This window comes from Coffea eugenioides, chromosome 3, assembly GCF_003713205.1.
Source record: "Coffea eugenioides isolate CCC68of chromosome 3, Ceug_1.0, whole genome shotgun sequence".
Classification (NCBI taxonomy): Eukaryota; Viridiplantae; Streptophyta; class Magnoliopsida; order Gentianales; family Rubiaceae; genus Coffea; species Coffea eugenioides.
Window position 1 is genome coordinate 12,914,612 of NC_040037.1, and position 18,889 is coordinate 12,933,500.

Here is an 18,889-nt window from a genome sequence, read left to right on the forward strand (position 1 = left end):
TTGATCTATACAAGCAGTGTTATTTGACAATGAGGAATCTAAACATCCTCATCTTCAATTATGCTTATGGCATATGAGCTAATTCTAACACTAATATGATTATATTCCTTTCTTACTAAACAAAAGGAGCACATTTGAAACAACAAACTTAATTGATAAATGTCCTCCACCAAGGTTGCCAATCTCACATCATGAGCTTTCCTAGACAAAATGCAGCTGAGAACTTGCTTGTTGTGGATTTATATCTCATCTTTCTCCAGTTTAGCACTAGTGGCAATAACTACCATTTCATCAATGTGTTGGTGCCCAGTGTTTCTTTCCTTCGCTGCCTAGCTGCAATATCGAACTTATCACAACTTGGATTTCCTGTTTCGGAATTTATATTAGATATTCTAGTGGCATTATTCAAATCGTTTTGTATGCATGTCGGAGGGTAAACAGTCAACGATGCGGATAAGATACGGCTCATGTATACGGGCATATATTGCTAGTACTACATGCCTTGATTGGGTATGGGATTGATCGGGGAGGAGTAGGAAAGTGGAAGTATCGAACTTGCCATTGATTTTTTATAATAAACACCGGAAATATGCATACAGATGTCAAAAATATTTGAGCACTTGCTACATATAAATGTACAAAACAAATCGCGTGACAACTCAATGTAATCAAGAATATGTTTGGAAAGCTGTTCAGATTCCGCACAAAAGTGGCAAATTCATACCTTTTGTTCATAACTGTGGTAGGCACATTTTTTATTCGTCTAAAAGAAGTCACCGAAGAATTTATAATATTTCAATTTGTCCAGTCTCGAACCTATGACTTTTTATTTCTAGTTTTATTAGGAGTTAATAATATTTTGTTCCTTTTGAGTAGGGTGTATGATCACACTTTGTCCCCTTGAACGAAAAATATATACAATCTTGTCCTCCTTAAGATCAGATGTTAACTAATTTATCAACACCATTAACCAAAGTGATTTAATGACTGAACTGCCAATGTTGCAGTGATGCATGGCCAAAAACAATGCTCAGGTGCTACGAGGTATAAAGGAATAACAAAAGAAAAAATAAATAGGATCAATTAAGGAGATGCATCTCTAGAAATTAGGGTAAACTCTATCTAACACTCTATTACTCAAAATTAGGCCATGTTCTTAGGGGATCATTAGTAAATCAATGAAAGAAGTAAGGGCTGCTGGTTATTTATTGGAATTGTCTGTAGAGTTTTAGTTCTGAAGTTGTAGTTTATGCTATACATGTTGGTTAAAGAATGTTGAGTTTATAGCTAAAATTCCAGATTTTTGCTGCTTTGACCATTTGTATAGGTTTTGCCAATGATTACAGAAGTTGCCGTTCATCAGGAATCATTTTGAGGGAAAAATTGAAAGAAACAAATTTTAGATTCTTTTACAGTGTTAAAAAGTACATCATCCATTATTTTGGGGATTAAAATGTGATTACCAACTAGCTCGAAGGGGTAAACAGTGACTTTTATTCTGTCAATCGGCAACTTCTACACCATTCCTACTTATATTCTAATCTATCAAAAGGTGGGCCTAACTAGACTAAGTGAAGCCATAGGTACTATTTAATATTTAACATCTGAAAATAAATATTCGTTAGAGATTCAAAAATAAGTTATGGTTGTCAAGGGAAACCTAGAAAATAAAGTAAAGTGCTTCTTCTAAATATTGCCAAGAAAAAATGGTGAAAAAAGTCACCGTCCATGTTAAAGAAAAAAAAGGATGTAATTCAGAAAAGTAGTACTACATTTGGTTGGCTCACATATTTTCCACCCCACAAAGAATCGCCTGTAGAACCAAATTTTTATCTATTTCAAATTGAAATTTTGTAATAATTGTAAAAAAAAATCAAATTTAAAAAAATCATACCAAGTTGAATGTTATTCGTGATGCTATGAAATAGAAACCCAATTAAAAAAATCTCGTCAATTATAACTTTTACAAAAACCTGAGCAAAGAAAAAAAAGGTATCCACCCATATGCACGGCCGAAATTTACAGCAATTAGAAGGAAAATACAAACAAATAGATCCACAACATATTAAAAAAAAGAAACATGTATCTTCTATCCATAATAAGAAATAATTTCTATTATGGTTGAAGAAATTGCAAGCTAACTAGAACTACTTTTTTTTTTCTGTTAATGTTGCTGCTAACACTTCATTATTTGGCTATAGTTAAGAGCTAGACCTACCATTTAAAGACATTTTGTGATGCCCAGTGCAAAATATATCTTGGTAAAGTAATTTTCAGTTCGAAAAAAATTATAGGAAAAATTTCACCAGAGAGATAGAGGCTCTTAAATGGCAAAAACCAGGCAAAGAAAGTGGGTTGCAGTGGCTGCAATTCCTGCACAGTAGTCTCAAAATCATAAAACGATCAACTCACTTTCCCCCAAAAAAAAATTAAATAAAAGGATCAACTTATAGAGTAATTTGGCAGAAATCAAACACAAGGAAGTACCAAAAGAAAACTATTTTGCTAGTTCACAAAAAAAAAGGAGAAAACGAAGAAGGAAAAAATTGTCCCAGTAAATCTGATTCCTCAAGCACGCAAATAAAAGCGTCAAACATAACCTAAGTCAATTAGTTCTTTAGCTTCAAAATAAGAAGAAGCTGGAAAACAGAGAGCTTACTGGGCCAAAGGCAATAGGAAGAACCAAATGACCAGAAGGTTCAGAAACTTTGGGCTTTCTCTCTTATATAAGGAAATTTTGATTCAAAAAGGTTAATGTTTGCACTTTTGATAGATAATATCTTCAAATATTTGACAACTGCATAAGAATATTAATTTATTATTTATAATCTAAAAATTAATTTAGCAGTCGAAGAATTTTCAATTACTAAAAGCGATGTAAATAGCAATATCTACATATTTCAATTTCATAAAATCAAAATCTAAGCATTTTTCAAGGTGGAATATGCATTCATATTTATTTCATACTGATATTCAGCGTTTGATTATGTGTAAGTGGTAAAAAAAGGTTTAAAAAAATAAGCAAGAAAAGGGAATTTGTATATAAAACTTACATAAAGATTGGGGTGTGAATTTTTTTCTTTAGAAAAGAAATTGTTATAAAAAGTTTTGATTTAATATTTAAAAGCTAAGGGTACCTATGTCTAACAAATACTATGGATTTGGTATGAAAAGGTGTGGAGACAAAACGGCAAAGAAAAGTTTGACAATGTAGGATTGAAACTAAATACTAGCTTATCCCACTTATTAAAGTTTAAAACACCTAATCAACATACTAAACATCTTTTGTTATACTCGAAACATTTTTAGTTATTAAAGAAAAAATTTTCCCTAAAATGCTAAATATATTCCGCAATAAAGATAGCATGCAATTGTTGTAGGCAATAGTGGAAAAAAATTGACACATATTAATGGATGTAACAATCTCAAAGACAAAACCAAAATAATGAATATGCCAACTTTCACAACAAAACTCAAATATAAATTTCAATATTATTTACTTTTTAATAATTCTACATTTACAAAAATATGTAAGTGTAAGAAAATGTTAAAATGGCTGGACTCATTGTCCTTTTTTGACCACGAGCCAGGGTTCCTCATTGAAAATTTCGAGCCCAAGACACAATTCACCCTTATGTTGTGTTATGGCCCAAAACCTTCTCTCACTTTGCATCCACCCTTGAAGCCTTTCCATGCCAACTGCCTCAAACCTCTCATTCCGACGTCCAAACTTTGGTCCAATAGACTCTTCAACACGACTTGATGCTGCAAATAATTATATTGCCAATTTAACTGGGAAAAAACGATTAACAGAGCAACAATACAGATAACACAAGTATATCCAATTTTATCAGCCCATAAAATCACTAAAAGAAAAAAAAGGGGAGCAAAAGAAGCAAATTACCCAAGTATATTAACGAAGATGGAGAGGAGGGATGAAGGCGGAGGGCCACAAGGATGGGAGCGGGGTTAGCAAACACCAACCGTTTGTAGTTGCGAAGGTAAGTGAACACCAAGACTTCGAGGAGGGTGTTGGGTAAAGAATGGGGAGAAGGGGAAAGAGAAATAGGCCGGGGGGGGGGTTGGATTGAGTGTTAAGGTTGAAAAAATTGTAAATGAGAGATCTTGGATTTAAAATCTTTAATTTATAAAAAAAGCAGAAATTTGATAATTTGGTCGTGAAGGTCAAGGAAAGAGGGACATAAGGGTGATGATTTTCATTTCCTTTTGTAGAAAATATATAAGGATGATAATCAGGTCGACTCATGGGTTGGCGGGTCAAGTTAAGGCTCAATTATCCTAAACAACAAGTCAACTCAAACATGACCCAAAAAATTAAATGGGTCAACTTCCTTGATCCGCATTGTCGCGCCCCACTTTTTGATGGTGTGTTTGGTGATGTGTTGTGTGGGTAGTGGTGTGAGATGTGAGTGTGTAGTGTGTGTGTGAACGTGTGCAAAATGAAAAGTAAAAGGCCATGGGACTTAAGAATGCGACGATTTGGCCAAGTGAAGTTCAAAAAGGGTTTTTTTAATGAAAATGGAGTCGCCACTTGGTATCGAGTTAGGGTGTACCAAGTCACCCAAAAATGATTTTTTGTTTTTGACTGAAAAAAGTAAATAAACCCTTTTAGAGAACTTTTGGGTCTACGTAACCAAAAGAGGGATCGGGGGTCACATTTGACGAAGGGGAAGGCAAGGATAAAAATCCAAGGCACCCCTTCGACCTAGCCAAGGCTAGTTGCGTGACTTAAACCAATTTTTCCTAATTTTTCTACCCAAGGTATGTATCGCGTATTGGATATGTCTATATGAATGCAAAAACCTAGACCTAGGGGGACATGGGGGAAATTTCTCTTCAAAGGTTGAGTGATGCCAATCACATTAATTGTGAAGCCCAACAATGATCCTTTTGGAGAGGTCACACCTAAACCTAAATGACGTGAAAAATGAGTGGATGAATGCATGCCATGAAAAATGTGCGTTTGTGTGAAAAAGTAATAAAAACAATAGTGTGAGGGGAAGTGTGCAAAGAAAATGTCCTTGAATGTATAAAATATACTCCAAGTGCTAGTGGGCAAAATGCATGTATGCAATTTAGAGAAAAGTGTGAAAGTGTCGGTGTGCAAATGAAGATGAAAGTACTCGTGTGCGAGTGAGGATAAAAGTGTTCGTGTGCAAGTGAAGATAACAGTGTTCGTGTGCAAGTGAAGATAAAAAAGTGTTCGTGTGCAAATGAGACAAATGTGAAAGTGTGATGATAGAGTGGATTGAGGATGCATGAGCTTAGGGAATTCATGCATGTTGGGTACGGGGAGACCTAAATCGTGACTCAATTTGCCCTTCTATAGAGAGGATACAAGCGTGCTAAGGCTTTAGAAAAAGCCACACTCGTCTATATCCCATATTTAAGGGGACTCTCCAGGCAAATGAACCCTATAACTAGTATGAGATGCAAAAATCCTAAAATGAGGGGAAAAGGGGTGCGAGGAGCATGCCAGATGATAAAACTAAGGGAAGATGCATGATATGTAGTGAACAGGCAAATAATGCATTAATGGAAAACAAAGGAAAAATCATATTGGGTCTAGCGTTGGACTAGCCCTTTCTATGAATTCCTAATGAAATAATGAGCCACAACTAGCATTGGACTAGTGTGGTGACGCACATTCATCCATCACATTCATTCATAGCTATGGAAAGCGATTAGACATGCCAAACACCTATAGACACATAGCACATAACAATTAGCATGCTCGACTAGATGCAAGAGCCTAATAAAGCGAGTAACACTTAACACGTAGGCATGCAACCAAGCTAATGAACCTATTACATTCACTAACTAAAACAAAAGGGGAAGGGGTAAATGGACCAAATTGCTCGCCAAGCCCTATCTATTACAAGCCAAGAGGTGTACACATACCCCATAAAAACATAAAGGGGAAAGGGTAAATGGACCAAATTGCTCGCCAAGCCCTATCTATTACAAGCCAAGAGGTGTACACATACCCCATAAAACTTAAATAAAAGTAAAAATGCATGCAAAGAGGTAAGGAAAGCGAAGTAGACAGGCATATTCACATAACACATAGGAGCACGTAGGGTCAAATGAAGTGCAAATGAGGGATAGAGTGTACCTCCCTTGAATTGGGCCCCAATGAAGTGAAATCACTTATTTATCCTCCAAAATAAAAGAAATGGTCAAGGTACCAATTTATTTGGGAAAATTAAAGAAAATAGGCAATCACAAGCTCACTTGATCGTAAAATCCCTAAAGTCATGACTTAAACGCAATTGAAACAAAGCATGGTAGTTAATTGAAGCAAACAAGCAATGAAATTGTAGAATTAAAATTGCCAAGGACCAAATTGATGAAGTTATTCAATTGATTGGGTCCTAGTAGAACAAGGGGAGACTTGAGGGATCAAAGTGCAATTTTCAGCAATTGTTTCATGCAAAACTCATGCAAGCTACGTAGACAAGAAAACTTCTGCAATTTACTTTCTATTCAAACTTCTATCAACCGAGAAAGGAAACTGCTGCACTTCTCATTTCCATTTCCAAGCTTTGATCAAAACATTTCATCTAAGCATAACCATTCCATCATTTGCAAGATTAAGGCAGCTACTCTTATTGCAAGATTAAAACAAGAAGTGAAGCTGGCCATCAAGGGTGAAAAACTAAACAGCAAGACAGCAATAAAAGGAAAACATGTCGCAGGTTTTCTGCAACAGAAAATTCGGCAGCTTGCCAAACTTTCTTCAACCAAGAAGACATCATCCCATGCTCCACTCTTATGCGCAAAAAACATTAACTAAACACACAATGCCGTTGCACATATGAAGTTGGAGCTGACCATCAAGAAAGTAAAAAAACTAAACAGCAAAGAAGAAAGAGTGCAGCAAAGTTTTTCTGCAATTTGTTTCCTAAGCTTTGAAGCCTCGACAACCAAGAATAGATTAGAAAACTTCTTAATCAATCTTCCAAGCTTTGAACTAACTAACAACTGCACAACTACCATAATCCAAGCAAGCAAAATCATACAAGGAAACTATGTTAACTCATAAAGGAGTTCATGCAAGGCAACGAAGAAACATTCTGCAATCAAAGCTTGCTGCAATTTTCCAGGTTTGGTTCATTATCATGGCAGGAAATGCAATTCTCAACAGAAAAAATGTAACTTGCAGCTAACATGTCCAGGATGTGCTTAGCCAAAGATCAAAGACATCATGAACTCCAAACTTAAACCAGCGAAAGACAAAGACCACAGAAATTGACCCATGCCGCTGCAACGAACCAAAGGCTTTTAGCTTGTTGCAGCCAGCTTCATGTAAGTTATGGAAGAAGTAAACTTTCTGCAATCAAATCTGTCCGCAAACTCCAGAATTTTCTGAAGTTTCCAGCTCTCAAACAGGAGGAAAACAGCCGTGAAACATGGATTCAAATGGAAATGCAAAACATGGATTCAGCCACTATTTTCTTTTCATAATCTAACAATGGAATTCAAGACATATGCAGCCCACAAAACTCAAGAAAACAGCCATCTTTTCGAAACAAAAGCCATGAACATACGTCCTACCCTCCAACCCAGCCATAAATTATGCATCTCCCATAATTTTTCAACCCAGATTGCGCATAAAGACCACCAAGAGAAACAGCTATGGACATTAACAAAACAAGCATAGCTAACGCAAACCCCTTTTTCTTCAAACTCAAACCAGATTCATAGATAGAACTTGTATGGAGGACACAATCAAGTGTAAAGACCAAGACTTTCAGCATTCAAACATGATTCAGCAACTTATAAACCAGTCCAAAGTAAAAAATGTTACCTTTAATCCTTGACCGAAGCTTGATGTATTCCAAAAGATGAAATCTTTGTCTCTCTGGCTCTCTTGCAGCTGCACCTCCTGATTCTTTTCCTTTGCTACAACGAACCAGAAACCTTTTCTTCCTTCCTTGCTATTCAGATTCTCCCTGGAGCCCTCAGCCGTCAGCTCTCTCTTGTTTCAGATTCCCTTCTCCTTTGTTCAGCTTTTTCTCTCTTCCTTCACTTTTGTTTCCGCCGTTACCCTCCAAAACCTCCCTATTTTCTATCTCTCAAAAAATGGTTCCCTTCTGTCTCTCGTTTTCCTTTCCGTTCACTCAATAAGTCTCCCGTAGCTTTTGCTTCTCTACAGCCGGACCCCTAATCTCTCTTTTGCTCTCCCTGTTTCGTTTTTGCCTTCCCCTCCAACCTCTCCTATCTTCCGCTGTTTTTTTTTCTATTTTCTTTCCCCCGTTGGTTCCCCCTTTGCGGCTGTCTTGCGGCTTTCCTTTTATATCTAGGAACCACAACCCTAAACCTTCAGCCAGCTCTTCTATATTTACAACCCAAGGGGCTGCCCGAAGTCCTCCCTTGCAAGCTGCAAAAACGCAGCTTACAAGTCGCGTTTCTCTTCTTTATTTTTATTTTTATTTTTTTTTTAACTTTCAACTTAATAAATACAGAAATGATAAAATATAAATAATAATAATAATAATAACAAATTGCCAAAAACCAGGTAATAATAATAATAATAATAATGAAAATAATTTAAAAACTAAACAACTAAAAACAACAAAAATGGCCATTTTTCCATCTTTTTTGTTTCATTTTTCATATTTTTCATTTTTTCTTTCAAGAAAGCATTGAATTTAAATTACAAACGACTAAATCATATTTTTTTTGAATGCTTTTCTTTTCTCTTTTTTTTCTTTTTCAACAAATTCTATGATAAAACTTAAAAATAAAAATAAAACTGGAAACTAAAAACTAAAAATGAACACGACAAATAAAAAACTAAAAATGAAATTACACCAAAAATTTGGTGTCTACACGCATATAATTTGTTAATTTTACAGGTTACTCGAACTCGATTTGAATTACTTGCATGCTTAATTTTTGTGGGCTTCTCACGTTAGTAGCATGGTGGGCATTTGTATGATGGAGTTTCCATAAAAATATACAAAATTGTAACCCAATCCTAGATTTTGTATATATTGCTTGTAGTAACTTTTTGGTTTTCCTTTTTTGTAAAAAAAAATGAACAAAAATAAAATTGCGACACTTTCACAAATAAAATAAAATTTTTTGTTTTCACTTAATATTCTTGATTGCATTCTCATAATACTAATTGATAACCTTGGTTAGTTTTTTTTTTTTTTACTTTATGCCCCCAATTTATTTATTTTACACATTAAATGGATCAAATGAGTCAACCTATGGTTGACCTTTGATTTGGACCTATTTGCTTGGCAAGTTACTTGGCTCTAACTTGATTTTAACTCAAACATGAAGAATAAATTTACACCTGCTAAATTCATATTAGGTTCAAATTGTATTTTCATGTGTGTCTAGAATTACCATGCCCTAGTTTGGAGTCACGCTCATCTTAACTAATGCAAGTTTGAAAAATGCTAGCATGTGGTCCCATAAAAATCAATTGCCTGACCTACATCTCATAACTTCGTATAGAAATTTCACTTTGGCAATCAACAATTGTACGGAACCACGAAAGGGTCCAAATTCCAATGGCCCCTAAACTTAACCTCGGCCAAGACCGGAAGCCTTAGGCCTTATTTGAACAGTTATTTTCTGTCGGAAAATTGTGTCGTTTTTCGTGATCATATTTACCTATTATCTTTTTTCTCACATATATTATATTGCTATAGTAATTTTTCTATAAAAAATTCTAAAAAATGCAATCCAAACACAACCTTAATAAAACAAGCTATATATTTATATATATGTATATATTGGAATTTGCTATAATTAGGCAGGCTTGCGTCCACTAGATTCTTTAACACGACTTCAGAATACCAACGTGTTGGGGAGAAAAATCTGAGAGTATTCACTAAAGAGGATCAATATATAAGATAGAAACTTAGTTGTGACCCAAAATATTAAGCCAGCTAGTAGGTCTCGAATTCTTATCTATATATTTATTATTTTTTTCCTCACTCAAATTGATCAATATGTGACAAAATTCCTACTCATCAATCTAAAAATCTCTCCTTTCATGAGTAGTTCCTCACAATGAATCCAAATTTGTAAATTCTTTTCCACAAACTTACTTTACTATTCAAGACAAGTATACAGAAACTTATCACAACTTGGATTTGCTGTTTGGGGATTTATATTAGATATATTCTAGTCAGGGGTGTTCACGGATCATACATCCGATCTGTGACTCAAAAGGCTCATCCGCTCCACAAAAATAATATCAACCATTTGTAATTCGTATCTAGATCTGCTAATGTGGATATCCACATTATGCGAATCGGATCGATGGAATATCTAATCCGTATCTGATTTTAAAAAAAAATTCTTTTAAGAAAATATAAATCCCAAAGATAAAATGAAAATTTAAATGTGATATGCGTTATTAACATATGAGTTTTTAATCCAAATTATAAGTGATACTTGTACTAACTCTCACCATTCTTTTCTTTTACTATAATTCAAACCTACAAGATTCAATACTTTATTTACAATTTTTTTTATCCACAAATTATATGACATTATATTTAAAACTTAACATCATATATGAAGAAAACATAATTTGAAAGAGAACGTATACATAAAGATAAGAAATAAGAGATTAGACTATTATAAATTAGTGGATTTTTAATGTGTGAACAATTTTAAAAAAAAATATAAAAGTGCTATGTAGATCATGGTCAAATATTACTTTGATAGTAAAAAATGATATTCAAATCCGATCTGCATAACCTTTTGATTTGAATGCGATTTTATCCACGTATGATTTTTTTTTTTTTTTTATCCACGTATGATTGGATGGATCGAAGATTTGCAAATTCAGATAAGATCCGAATCGGATCACCAGACTTTATGAATTATCGAATCAAGATGTACGCCCGTAATTTTAGTGGCATTTATTAAAATCGATTTTGTATACATGTCTTACCGGTAGACAGTCAGCCATGTGGATAGGACGGCCCATGGCCTACGGTCATAATTCATGAATGGCCGTACATTACTAGTACTGCCTGTTTTAATATGGGATTGCGATTGATTGGGAGGAGCAGTGAAGTGGAAGTTTCAAACTTGCCTGCTACTTTAATTGTAAACACCAGAAATACGTAGACAGGTATCAAAAATAATTGCCCGGGGCTAGATCACGCGGTCTGTAGCTGCTTCCGGCACTCGCAGGTCGTGGGGTCAAACCTCACTTAACGCCTGGGTGCAGTTGGGATGGCGCTGTACTCCAGGCGGAGGGGATTAGTCGGGCTGCCTTCGAGTCTTGACCCGGACACCCTGTGTTGAAAAAAAAAAAAAGGTATAAAAAATAATTGTGCACTTGCTATATACATATATGTGTACAACACAAATTGCGCGACCACTCAGTGCAATCAATAATATATTTACAAAGCTACTCAAATTTCGCACAAAAGTGGCAAATTGATATCTTTTTTTTTTTTTCAGTAGGCACATTTTGTATTTGTGTAAAAGAAATCATAGAAGAATTTAAACATTTTAACTTGCTCTGTCTGAACCTGTGACTTTTATTACCAGTTTTAATAAGGGTTAATAACATTTTTGCTACCCTAAAGTAGGGTCAGTGATCACATTTTTCGCTCGCACTACCAATTTTCTGTGCCATGAAGATAAAACAAATAAGCTATATTAAAAGATTAATGGGCTATATCTTTCCCCAATCAAATATACTAATGCACTTTGGTTAAAAAAAAAAAAAAAATTTCCCCTCAAAACTTCTCTCTCTTAATTAATCAATCAAATCAACTGTACTAATCACATTTTCTCTCCATTTATGACAGGATGAAAGGGATAGAAACTGTTGAATACAAGGGATGCAAGGGAAATGTACTGAATATAATTTTGTGGTTTCTGTAGAAACCGTTGAATCTTGAATTTTACCGATAGGTATTTTTGTGTTTTGTCATCGTTATCTCCATTTATAACAGGGATGCAAAACTCGAAAGGTGTTTTGTTTCTTTAATACTGCATGGAAACTTAGAATTATTAAGCTTTGTTTTATATGCCAATAAGGCTACAAGTTGTACTGGCAAACAGAAATTTCAAGAAATCAACGAAATATCTAGCAAATCAATTTGCCTTGTACCTTCAAACTACCAAACATTGTGACCATTGCTCAAGTTGAGACTTCAGTGCATTTTATGGAGACATATATACTATTTTCAATTATGAAATATGACAACTGAGAATAATGCAAGTTGGAAATGAAGGCAAGGACCACTGAGCTTGGAGTCACACTGACCTTAACAAATAGTGTATTTGTCTACAAGCAGAATATGTGGTCCGCCATGGATCAATTGTCTGTTCATATCATTTAAAATTTCATCTCTATGCCTGTTGAAACGGTCAAATGGTCCCCAAATTCAACATCAGCTAAGGCAAGAAGCCTTAAAAAACAAGCTACTCATATCACATTTTTATATATCTTGAAATTTGGTATAATTAGCAAGCTTTGATCTAATCGACGTTTCAACACGACTTGATAATAAAAATAATTATAGCCTATATAACACGAAAGAACGATTAACAGAGTAACAATGATTATGCGACTAAAGTATATACAGATAAGACAAGTGCATCCAATTATTTGAGTATATTAAGGAAGGAAGATGGAGGGAAGGGATGGAGGTGGAGGGCCACAAGGAGTGGGAAGGGAGCAGGAAAGATAGCAAATACTGACAATATTTTCAAGGAGGGTGTTGGGTAAGGGAAAAGAGGAAAGAGAAATAGGGAAATTTTTTGACAATTTGGTCGTGAGATTTAAGGAAAAAGTCGCATAAAATTGACAATACTCATTTCCTTTTGTGGGAAATATGTGTGTAAATATAATGGGGCTATAGGAGTACTTTTGCACATTAAAGGGAGGTATGTATCGTATTAAAAATTAGAAGAGAGTTTCTCGAAATTGTCAAAAAATTTAAGGTTTTCGAAATTATTCCTCGATTTAATCTCTTGCAAGTTAAAGAAGACATCCTTTTTTATTTTTTATTTTTATTTTGCTAATTATACCTGTTGAAGAACAAGTCAATGGAATCCATAAATAGTTTTAGGGGTGGGGCAACTTTATACCATTGCCGACATCGTTAGATATACAAATTTTAGCTACATAAATAGGAATAATTTTGAAAACCTCTTTTGATGTTTTGCCTAATATCAATTAGTCTTCTTAAAATTTTAAAAATATCATTGACCTCCACTAAAACCATAGCTTTTTGTAACAAATCCATCCTTACATCATAAAAATATTCTTAAAATAATCATTTAAAGAGAGAGGTGTACATTTGTCCCAACTTTATCCTTTTCTATTGTCCTATCTGGAATTTTAATTGATTTCTGACATCTACTTGCATGGAAGGACTGAAAAAGATTGGTAGAGAGTGTTAAGTGCAATAATAATTGATAGAATAATTTTTTTAATCTTGGCTTTTACTATATTTTATTTTGCTTGCATAATTGTTAGAATAACAAAAGAAACTTAATTATAGATTGGCATATGAAGACTAAAAATGTGGCAAAGAGAGAAAATAGCATTCAACAATTATTAGATTAGCCATTTTAATACATTTTAATAATTTTGAATTTATTATCTACCTTTTTTTGTGAATAATGAGGATAATTTGATATAAGGTGGATAGGAAGATTAAAAGTTGAGGGAGGGGGTGAATAGGGAAATAATAATAATTAGAATTGCCAAATCTTATAGAATTTGCTTTCTTTTTCCAATTTTTTTTGGTGCATAAAGCCTTTTTTAATAGCGAAAGTAAATATAGGATTGGTATAGAAAGAAAAAACTAGGGGACCGAGGATATTTAGCATTTTCACTTCCAACATCTTTTTTTTTTTGGCCTACATAAATGTTAGCTCTAGTAAGGCTTATCTAGTATAAATTTCATATAGAGGGGCTTAGAAGTTTGGAAGGATAAGGGTGCTTAAATTCAAATATATATGTTCAAGTTGTTGTCATTAGAGACTTAGATTTTTTTGGTTATATATATTATTTGCCTAAATGATTATTATGCTGTCAAGGATAATTTAATAACCAATTGGCATAAGAATATTAAATAACTAAAATGTTTTAAGTGTAAAATTGAAAAATGAATAGGATAGACAAAGAAAGGGCATTCGAAAGAGTGCAAGCAAAATCTTTTTCTTTTCTTTTCTGTAAGTGTGCAAACAAATTCTTCGTTTACTTTTCAAAGAAATAACAACAACCGGAAAAAATGTAAAGGATAGACAAAGACTAGGTACTCAAAAGTAATTTCAAATTAGTCCGGTTGAATGTTGATACTTATCCTAGCTTTTATATATTTTTTTCTCAATGATACTTATCCTAAGTTTTAACTTGTAGGAAAAATCGGATTTCCTATTAAACATAAGTAGGAGGGGTTTGAGAAAAGGCTGTCTTGAGTTCAAATACAATCAAGAATCAGTCAGCAATAGACTTGGAGACGCCATTGATGATATATTAGATATTCCTGACAATATTAACCCAAAAACCTGTGATGGTGTCCTTTTTTATTTATTTTTTTCTTTTCATTAGTGGTTGTGAGCAATAATTCTTTGATGACAATTAATGTCTAGTGCCAAACATGCATGTTTTGGTGACGAAAGAAGCATAAAGCAACAAAAAAAAAAGATATAAATTTCTTGTGTCAAATTGTAAATGCGTATTAATATTAATATTTAAAATTGCCATATCACTCTTTTTACCCTTTTAAAATGAACCCAATCTTTGACTAAGAAAAGACAGAATTCATTCTCATTTGTCGGAAAAATTATATGGACACTTTAAAGAGTAAAAACAAGTACCAGTCGGCATATGCGAATTCAACTTTTACTGCACCAACTGATTCTGCAATCGTGCATGCTTGCTGTGTGGATTTAATGACCCGACGTGTCCCGGAAGAAAAACCAACTTAGCAATATGGACTTCGCATACATTTGATGGACTGAGTAAATTCTTTTTGATGTATTAATCACTTGTATGATTGCTGTGAAAGGGTGAATAGACTAAGTGCATTTGGTATATCACTAATTTTCTTGACATTGACATCGTACCAAATACAGCAATCAATCATCTGTTTAAACTTTAAAGTCCAACTACATCGTTGGCCGAGGCCAGGACCCCTTTGACGGCAATTTTACAAAGAATTACCTATAAGTAGACATCAATATCTACTCCAGCTTTCTCATCCTTCACAAAATCGTTTCCTTGAGCAAATTAAAATGGGTTCGAAGACACTTCTTTTCTATTGCATTTCCATGGCTAGCTACCGTGTTAATGATTGCCTCAGAGGTGGTTAATTGCTAGGGAATTGGCTGAGTCCTCCATGTCAGTTGACAGTAGCAAGACATTTTTTGCCTAGTCTAATTTCGTCCTTTTATTTTAGGACCACAAATTTCACATTTCAAATCATGTACTCCCTTTGTCCCAAAGTGTTTGTCGCATTTCAGGATTTCAACTAGTTAAGAATAGTGTCTAAATTGTGATATTAGTGTTTTCGTTTCTGACGTGCGCGAAGTATACATATACAATTAAGCTCATCCTAACCAAGTTTTACATTTATAAACTCCTAAGTACCCCACACGCGATTTATCGCAAGTATACGAATCGTGAGCGAGTATAGGGTATTAAGGGTCGATCCCACAAGGAATATTGCAATTACCGGTACTACTAAAGCTTCTCTATTATTTAGACTATCAATGAATTATAACAAATTAAAACCTACTGAAATTATGCAAGAAAATAGCAATTGAAAGCTCCTTAGGTTGTGGTATCCCTAACTACTCATGCAAATGCTATAATTGGATCATTGAATACTACTATCTAGGCTAGTTATGGTGTAATTTCCTTAAACATATGAAACCTACTTTCGTAGTGAATCAACTATACTTATAACTAATCCATACTTATTTTCATGGTTATGAAATTAGCTACAAGTTCATTTATTCAATGAAATTACATGAAATGAATCACTAAAACCACATAAGTGCACCTCTACTTTCGTGAGTGTACTCCCTATGTTTAGCACTTCTTGAACCAGTGTTAAATCTCAATTTTCATTGCAGAAACAATACCTTAGATAATCACAATTAATGGTACCGGATTAATCATGATTTAAAGAGCCAAAGTGCTAAATAACTTGCTCAAATCGTAGCAATCAAATAACCAAACAATTAACACTAACAATCATAGAAAGTTCAACCAAACCCAAGGCTTAAACTTTAAACACACATATTGAACACAAAATCCAGAACTTGTATATTAACTAAACTTGGAATCAAATACAAAAGATAAAGAGTTTGGAAGGAATACAACCCTTGTCATATGAGCTTTCTTCCTTGCCTTCTTCATCCTCCATCTTCATCCTAATCTAGATAATAAACAAGAATGGAAAAGCTACACTACTCTATACTAAGCTAAACTAACACTAGGGAGATGAAAGAGCTACATTTCTGCAGCTTCAAGCTTTCTCCCGTAGCTCACTCTCTATATTTTTTGCTATGGACTCCAATCTCTTCCTCTTTTTCTCTTGCAATGAATTTGGCTATTTAATGATGAAAGTTGGTCAAGAAACGAGGCCTTCACCTTCCTTTTACAGCTGGGAATGTTTCTCACATGTCTAACATCGCATGTGAGTTGGTGGGACTGAAATTGAGTTTTACGCGTACAGAGCAGCCTTTTCTGACCACAATCCGGCCAAAAATCCGGCTATAAATCCGGCCGGATTGCTACAGTAAATTTGGGCTGCTACAGTGATCCGAGCTGCTACAGTACTCGGATCCGTATGGATCCGAGCACGGTTCCACTTACCCAGAAACAGCCGAGGGTTCGGATGAATAGTGGATCCGAGTGCGGATCACTTGCTCTATTTTTTTGCCCAACTTCAACCGATCTTTTCTTGATGTTAGAAGCTGAACCAGCTCATGTCTAAAACACAAAAGTTGTAGCCTTTTGAGTTATCTTTCCAATGCATCAAGAATCACCTCATTTTGATCTGTGTAGGCTGAGATATGACCGAAATACCCCTGCCTGCTTCATGCCTTGTTCCAGTTTCGACCAAATGAAATTGGCTACTGTACTTCGGCTTTTTGACTTGGAAAACCTTCAAACTGGATTCAGATGTCTTCACCAAAGTTGTAGATCTATCTCTTATCTTCAAATGGGTTCAAGAATCATCCCAATCCGATCATTGTAACTCAAGTTATAGCCGAAATACGAAAATGTGACAAAACTGTCAAAATACACAAAATCCAAGTAAAAAGTGATAAAAACCTCATTTAACCACTTAAAAGCATTTTTCACCAATTATAGCCAAAATGATTCATATTCTTCCAATAATATAACCAAAGTGACTAAAAATAATATAAAATGTCATACAATTATTACGTAAATTAGTCACTTATCAGTTTCCAATTTTTTCATCCAAAATTTGAAATTCAAATGTGAATCTAGGATGAAGCATAGGTAAAGGTTGGGATGATATTAATTTTGATTTTGATAAGATGACAAACATTTGGAGACATCAAATATTTTAAATTGAACATAACTAATGGTTTAAATGTACAACTGAAATTAGTACTTCATTCGTCCAATTTAAAGTGTCATATTTTATATTTTGAAATGTCCCCAAACATTTGTAGTTTGCAGTTTAAATGCTTTTAAAAAAATACTTTACAATTTAAATATAGGAAAAATCGCCAATTTAGTCCTCAAACTATTTCACTAAAGCCGATTTGGTCCCTTAACGTTTTATCACATGAATTAAGTCCTTTAACTAAAATTTTTATACCAATTGAGGACCTATATGGTGTCGCCACCCAAAACATATATATTTTTTCAGCTAATAATATACTAAAAGTCTTATTTTTCTTCCAGATTCATTGCTATATTTTCTCAAATTCAATGGTGAAACAATAAGTATATAAGTGCAATTAGAAGATCCGGAATGATAACTACAAGAACTAGAACCATATCTAGAAAAGAATCGAAACTAAAATTGAACCAAAACTAGAGGTTCCAAAGCAGTAATCATAACTATCCTTATGAGGCGAGGTTGAGATTCCACTTTTAGTGTGTTTATATTATCCTTCATTTATTTGGAGGCAGAATTTTACTAATGTTGTGTCTCCTTATTTGGAAAACATAGGCATAAATATATATATACGTTCATAAAACTACTTCTGCTCTTCTTCAAAAGATTCTTCTTCGCAAATCGGCTTTAGATGTATGCATACAAGTAACTTTCGTTTATGCTTCAAATTCAGTCAATAGAATTAGATTTAAGGGCATAACAAGACCCTATCTTATATTTACAACTTATAGGTTTTTAACATACATAATAAAAGATATTATTGTGTCTTCTGATGTAAATAAAAAGTTACATAATTCTAATCATGCTTCTCTTGGAACTATTGCAAATTTGACGTGTTCTTCCTTGTTTCTTTTCTTCTTTTAAAATAATTGATACGTCAATCAAATTGGAAAGCATATTGTTGGGCTCTGAGAGAGCCAAACTCGGGGAGAATTTAACCATGAGTTAGAATGAGAACTACAACCATGGGTTTGACACCACATCCAACCCAAAACCTTAAGGTATTGGGTCTATGGATCATTCCCACTTATATGTTCCTCATTCTACTCATCTCTTTCCAATGTGGGATATTGATTCACACTTGATATCCCAACACATATAATCCATCGAAGTCGGTGCAGAGTCCAAATTATATTAATGCTGGGACATAGTGTTGAATATGGGAGACATGAACCTTATCTTCTCCATGGTGCTCGAAGTCTATATGCCTTAAAGACCTTTGTAGAAATTAGAACAAATGCTTCTCCGTACATCTT